Genomic DNA, 7,317 nt, shown 5'->3' with positions numbered 1-7,317 from the left:
ATAGCATGCTCTGCAAACTGCTCAGGGAACAAGAAGAGCAAGGGCGTTACTTCAAGGAACTGAAGCGTCAGAAGTTATCTCTTGAAGGACCAAGCACCTCACAGAGTAGAGGAACATCCACTTCCCAACCTCAAGGTTGTTGAGTTCTAATCTTAGCCTTAACCCTGTGATAATTGCTTTTATTTGTGCTTTACCTTAGAATTTACATATAAGTAGTAGTAATTAGTATCTATATTTTGATTTTATCTCCAATTAAGCTATAATTTATTTTTCTCATCATCATTAAACATGAATAAAATAGAAGATTTTCTTTAGGATAAGGAGGCAATATTTCTCGAGTTTTTAATACAAGAAATTCTGATTAATTACATGTGGTGCCAATGCTTTCTGCCTTCTGAATGAATGCTTGAACAGTGCATATGTCTTTGGAATTTGATGTTCTTGAATGTTAAATATGTTGGCTCTTTAAAGAATGATAAACATGAGACGTGTTATTGGTAATCTGAAAAATCATAAAAATGATTCTTGAAGCAAGAAAAAGCAGTGAATACAAAGCTTGCAAAAAAAAAAGCAAGCAGAAAAAGCCAATAACCCTTAAAACCAAAAGGCAAGGGTAATAAAAAGGATCCAAGGCTTTGAGCATCAGTGGATAGGAGGGCCTAAGGGAATCAAATCCTGGTCTAAGCGGCTAAACCAAGCTGTCCCTAACCATGTGCTTGTGGCGTGAAGGTGTCAAGTGAAAACTTGAGACTGAGCGGTTAAAGTCAAGGTCCAAATCAAAAAGAAGAGTGTGCTTAAGAACCCTGGACACCTCTAATTGGGGACTTTAGCAAAGCTGAGTCACAATCTGAAAGGGTTCACCCAATTATGTGTCTATGGCATTTATGTATCCGGTGGTAATACTGGAAAACAAAGTGCTTAGGGCCACGGCCAAGACTCATAAAAGTAGCTGTGTTCAAGAATCAACATATTGAACTAGGAGAATCAATAACACTATCTGAATTCTAAGTTCCTATAGATGCCAATCATTCTGAGCTTCAATGGATAAAGTGAGATGCCAAAACTGTTCGGAAGCAAAAAGCTACTAGCCCCGCTCATTTAATTAGAATCTGAGCCTCACTCAAAAACTCTGAGATATTATTGTTTCTTGACTCGTTTGTATTCTATTTTATTTGTCTAGTTGCTTGGGGACAAGCAACAGTTCAAGTTTGGTGTTGTGATGAGCGGATATTTTATACGCTTTTTGGGGTTAATTTCATATAGTTTTTAGTATGTTTTAGTTAGTTTTTAGTTTATTTTCATTAGTTTCTAGGCAAAATTCATATTTCTAGACTTTACTATGAGTTTGTGTGTTTTTCTGTAATTTCAGGTATTTTCTGGCTGAAATTGAGGGAGCTGAGCAAAAATCTTATTCAGGCTGAAAAAGGACTGCTGATGCTGTTGGATCCTGACCTCTCTGCACTCGGAATGGAATTTCGGGAGACACAGGAGTCCAATTGACGCCCTTCTAATTGCGTTGGAAAGTAGACATCCAAGGCTTTCCAGCAATATATAATAGTCCATACTTTGCTCAAGGATAGACGACATAAACTGGCATTCAACGCCAGTTCCATGTTGCAGTCTAGCGTCCAGCGCCAGAAACACGTTACAAGTTGAAGTTCAACGCCAGAAACAGGTTACAGCCTGGCGTTGAACGCCCAAAACAGCCCAGGCACGTGAGAAGCTTTAGTCTCAGTCCCAGCACACACCAAGTGGGCCCCAGAAGTGGATTTCTGCACTATCTATCATAGTTTACTCATTTTCTGTAAACCTAGGTCACTAGTTTAGTATTTAAACAACTTTTAGAGATTTAATTTTGATCTCATGACATTTTAGATCTGAACTTTGTACTCTTTGACGGCATGAGTCTCTAAAGTCCATTGTTGGGGGTGAGGAGCTCTGCTGTATCTCGATGAATTAATGCAAGTATTTCTGTTTTCCATTCAAACATGCGCGTTCCTATCTAAGATATCCATTCACGCTTAATTATGGAGAAGGTGATGATTCGTGACACTCATCACCTTCGTCAATCCATGAACGTTTGTCTGACAATCACCTCCGTTCTACATCAGATTGAATCAGTATCTCTTAGATTCCTTAATCAGAATATCCGTGGTATAAGCTAGATTGATGGCGGCATTCATGAGAATCCGGAAAGTCTAAACCTTGTCTGTGGTATTCCGAGTAGGATTCTGGGATTGGATGGCGGTGACGAACTTCAAACTCACGAGTGCTGGAAGTAGTGACAGACGCAAAAGCATAGTAAATCATATTCCGGTACGATTGAGAACTTGCAGATGATTAGCCGTGCGGTGACAGCGCACCTGGACCCTTTTCACTGAAAGGAAGGATGGTAGCCATTGACAATGGTGATCCACCAACACATAGCTTGCCATAGGAGGACGTGTGTGCGTGAACAAGAAGACAGAGGAAAGCAGAATTTCAGAAGACAAAGCATCTCCAAAACTCCAACATATTCTCCCTTACTGCATACAAGTATAATTTGTGTTCTGCCCCTTTTTACTTTTTACAATTCAAACTAAAAATTATTATTGATATTATATCCTGACTAAGAGTTACGAGATAACCATAGCTTGCTTCAAGCCAACAATCTCCGTGGGATCGACCCTTACTCACGTAAGGTATTACTTGGACGACCTAGTGCACTTGCTGGTTAGTTGTGCGAAGTTGTAAGAGAGTAATGTGAACATTGACATCACAATTTCGTGCACCAGCTCCCTTTCGTGGCAAGCTGTACGATCCTCTCGGATGAAAAATACTAGGTACGATCTCTGCACGGCTAATCAACTGTCGGATTTCTCGTCTCGGATGAAAAATACCAGGTACAGCTACCGTATGGCTAATCATCTGTCGGTTCTCACTAGCATCGGAATAGGACCCTTATCCTTTTGCACACTGTCACTGTGCCCAACATTCGCAAGTTTGAAGCTCGTCACAGTCATCCCTTCCCAGATCCTACTCGAATAACACAAACAAGGTTTAGACTTTTCGGATCTCAGGAATGCTGCCAATGGCTCTAGCCTATACCACGAAGATACTAATCTCACGGACTCGGTCCGTATATTAGATACCCAAGAGAATATACTCTAGCTGTCGTCCAATGACTACGTTGAACATCATGTATACCACTTGTGGTTGTCAGGCACGCATATCTTGGCTAAGAGAGTAACGAAGATAGTGGGTGATTGTCACGGGTCACCCCTTCATTTTGACTTAACTGAATTAAGTACGAGAGTATATCTTGGAGAAGAAGAAGGCATGAATTGAGAGAAAAACAATAGTACTTGCATTAATTCATGAAGAACAGCAGAGCTCCGCACCTTAATCTATGAGGTGTAGAAACTCCACCGTAGTAAATACATAAGAAAAAATAGTCTAGGCATGGCCGTGTGGCCAGCCTCCAAGTCTAAGGATGATAATATCATAATCCCTAATACAATAGTAAAAAGTGCTATTTATACTAAACTAGTTACTAGGGATTATAGAAAATGAGTAACTAAGTACAGATAGTGCAGAAATCCACTTCCGGGGCCCACTTGGTGTGTGCTTGGTCTTAGCATTGAAGCTTTCACGTGCATAGGCCATCCTTGGAGTTAAACACCAGCTTGGGTGCCAGTTTGGGCGTTTAACTCCAGTTCTGGTGCCAGTTCTGGCGTTTTACTCCAGAAAAGGGTCTCAAGTGGGCATTTAGACGCCAGTTTGGGCCATCAAATCTTGGACAAAGTATGAACTATTATATATTTCTGGAAAGCCCAAGACGTCTACGTTCCAACGCAATTGAGAGCGTGCCAATTAGGCTTCTGCAGTCCTTTTTCAGCCTCTGAATCGAATTTTTGCTCAGGTCCCTCAATGTCAGCCAAAAAATACCTGAAATTATAGAAAAACACACAAACTCATAGTAAAGTCCAGAAATATTATTTTTGAATAAAAAATAAAAAAAAATATAAAAAAAAGTAACTAAAACATACTAAAAACTATGTAAAAATAGTGCCAAAAAGGGTATAAATTATCCGCTCATCAAAAGCCTTCGGTCTTCATCCAATTGGGTAATTATCTTGAGAAAGAAGTTACCCATAATTGGATCTCATCGGAACCTTGGGAAAGGAATGAGGAGATCATGCTAGAATTGCTTTCTCATGCTGGACCGGATTGGGGTTTGGATGGATATTATGACATTTAATCCTACCAACACTTTGATCTGGAAATACATGTGGTATAATCAGTGACCACACTTCATCTCTTCCCATGAGCAATTAAATCAAGGAATTAGGCAATTGTTCAAGCTTAGAGAGATTGGATTACCAAGGAATTGGGATCCAATCACTTAAGATTGCCAAGGAGATCAATGAATGCATTGATTGAGGAAGAGATGAGAATGAACTTGATCCAGAGAATGCAACAATTCCTAAGCCCAATGAATTCCCCATTTCTGATCTACCCATTCTCTTTATTTTCTGCTATTTACTTTCATGCTTAATCACCCCATTCCCATTCACTTTCCTGCACTTTAAGCTTCTGCACTTTAATTTCCTTTGTTACTTTCAATCATTTACACTCCATGAAATTTACTTTTCCCGCCATTTAATTTTCCGCACTGCCAAATTCAAATTTGCTTCGTTCAACTAGAACACCTTTCCAATTAAAGTTGATCAACCAATCAATCCCTGTGGGATTCGACCTCACTCTATTGTGAGTTTTTACTTGACGACAATTCGGTATACTTGCCGAGGGAAATTGTTGAGAGACAAGTTTTCGTGCATCAAGTTTATGGCACCGTTGCCAGGGATTGGTTTTGAATTGACAATGATTAAATTGGAGGATCACTAGATTGAACACTTTTCTTTTCTTTTGTTGTTTACTGTTCTTTTCTTTTGCACTTTCAGTTATTTTTCCTTGTTCATTTAATTCCCAGCTCAACTAATCCACTAACCACACTAACTATTTGATTAATTGCTCTAACCAAATTTTCATTAACTCTGTGATTTCCATTTCCTATTTGCCTTTTTTTATGCTTGCTGAGTGTATGACAGGTAGAAAAGGAGCTTCAACCTCTTTTGATAGTGAACCTGAGAGGACCCTCCTTAGATTGAGGAGGAAAGCAAGAGGCAAAGGAGTAGTTGGAGAAGAAGAGTTGGAAGAAGACCAAGACGTTGTTATCGAGGAAGAGGCTCACAATCATGTTGGAGAAGGTGCTGGTAACCATACTCCACAAGAGAGGAGAGTATTAGGTTCCTACATAAATCCCAATCCTGGGAATTGTGGAAGCAGTATTCTGAAGCCACCCATCTATGCCAACAATTTTGAACTCAAGCCACAACTCATCACATTGGTTCAAAATAATTACTCTTTTGGAGGAAGTGCCCAAGAAGACCCCAACCAACATCTAACCACCTTCCTGAGGATATGTGATACAGTGAAGTCTAATGGTGTCCAAGCAGATACCTACAAGCTTCTGTTGTTTCCTTTTCCTCTCAGAGATAAGGTAGCAAAATGGCTAGAGTCATTCCCTAAGGAGAGCCTCACAACTTGGGAAGATGTGGTAAACAAGTTCTAGGCTAGATTCTATCCTCCTTAAAAAATCAATAGGCTGAGGGCTGAGGTCCAAACCTTTAGGCAACAAGACGGTGAAACACTCTATGAAGCATGGGAGAGATTTAAAGAGTTGACAAGAAAATGTCCACCTGACATGTTCAATGAGTGGGTTCAACTACACATTTTCTATGAAGGATTGTTCTATGACTCAAAGAAGGCTCTAGACCACTCTTCTGGAGGCTCTCTCAACAAGAAGAAAACCATAGAGGAGGCCATTGATGTCATTGAAACAGTAGCAGACAATGAGTATTTCTATGCCTCAGAGAGAAGCAACACTAGAGGAGTAATGGAGCTCAACCACATGGATGCCGTCTTAGCTCAAAACAAGTTGATCACCAAGCAACTGGATGATCTCACCAAGAGGATGGAGAAGAGTCAAGTTGCAGCCATCACCACTCAAGTACCACCAACTTCAGAAGGAGCAATTACAGATGAAGGAGGAGAATGGGAGCAAGCCAACTATGTTGGAAACTCAAGACAACCCCATGACCCTTTCTCCAAGAATTACAACCCTGGGTGGAAAAACCACCCAAGCTTTGGGTGGGAAAACCAACAAAACCAAGACCAGAGACCTCACAACTCTAACCACTATAACAACTCCACCTAGCAACAACCTAACCAAAGATCATACCAAGCCCCACACAACAATTCTTTCCAACAGCCATATCAAGCACCAAATGGCCATCCTCAACCCCCAAACTCCAGTATGCCACCATCATCAGAAGATAGACTCTCTAGGATTGAATCCTTACTTGAAAACCTCTGCAAGGAAGTCCAAGATAATAAGACATTCAAGAAGGAAGTAAGATCTAACATGCAAAACTAGGGAGCTGCCATCAAGAAAATAGAATCTCAAGTGGGATATTTATCTAAGCAAATTCCTAAACCAACTTTCAGCTTCTCAAGTGATATTGAGAAAATCCAAGAGGAGAGACAAAGAATGTGAGATGGAAATAATGCAAGGCAATTACTCTTGCAAGGGAAGAGATCTTGGAGGAAGGAGTTGACAAGCCATCAAGACAGATCCAAGAAGGCCCAAGGAAGAAGGTGGAAGAGAAAGAACAAGGGACAAACTCTGAACAAAGGAAAGAGCCAAGAAAGGTAGAGTTCCTGAAACCTTATGTGACACAAGCACCATTCCCTCAGAGACTCAAGGCCAGTGAGAAAGAAAGGACATACACTAGGTTCTTGGATGTATTCAAGTCTCTTCATATCAACATTCCTTTCCTTGAGACCCTCAAAGAGATGCTAACTTACATTAAATGCATGAAAGAGTTGCTAGCTAAAAAAAGCACCTTAAAAGGGGGACAAACAGTGGTGATGAATAAGGAATGTAGTGCCTTTATCCAAAAGAACTTGCCTACAAAGAAGAAAGATCCACGAAGTTTTGACATACCTTGTGTTATAGGCAATACAGCCATTGACCGAGGACTTTGCGACTTGGGGGCAAGTATAAATCTCATGCCCCTATCCCTCATGAAGATGTTGCAGATTAATGAGCTGGAATCCACAGACATAATCCTTCAACTAGCTGATAAAACTCAGAAGCAAGCAGTAGGAATAGTGGAGAGTGTATAGGTAAAAGTTGGGATGTATTTTCTCCCCACGGACTTTGTTGTTCTTGAGATGGAAGAAAGCTATCTCAATCCGATCATTTTGGGGAGA

The 7,317-nt window shown here is 40.4% G+C and overlaps 1 non-coding gene across 1 annotated transcript; it reads right to left on the bottom strand.

The window, feature by feature from the left end:
* Positions 1 to 5,644: 5,644 nt before the first annotated feature.
* Positions 5,645 to 5,748, bottom strand: LOC112746105 (small nucleolar RNA R71). Its single transcript, XR_003174004.1, has one exon. It is a non-coding gene; the product is annotated as a small nucleolar RNA R71 (small nucleolar RNA).
* Positions 5,749 to 7,317: the final 1,569 nt, after the last annotated feature.

This window comes from Arachis hypogaea, chromosome 14 (assembly GCF_003086295.3).
Source record: "Arachis hypogaea cultivar Tifrunner chromosome 14, arahy.Tifrunner.gnm2.J5K5, whole genome shotgun sequence".
NCBI classification, from domain to species: domain Eukaryota; kingdom Viridiplantae; phylum Streptophyta; class Magnoliopsida; order Fabales; family Fabaceae; genus Arachis; species Arachis hypogaea.
Note: the sequence above shows the minus strand (reverse complement) of the source record. Positions and strands in the feature narration are given on the sequence as shown.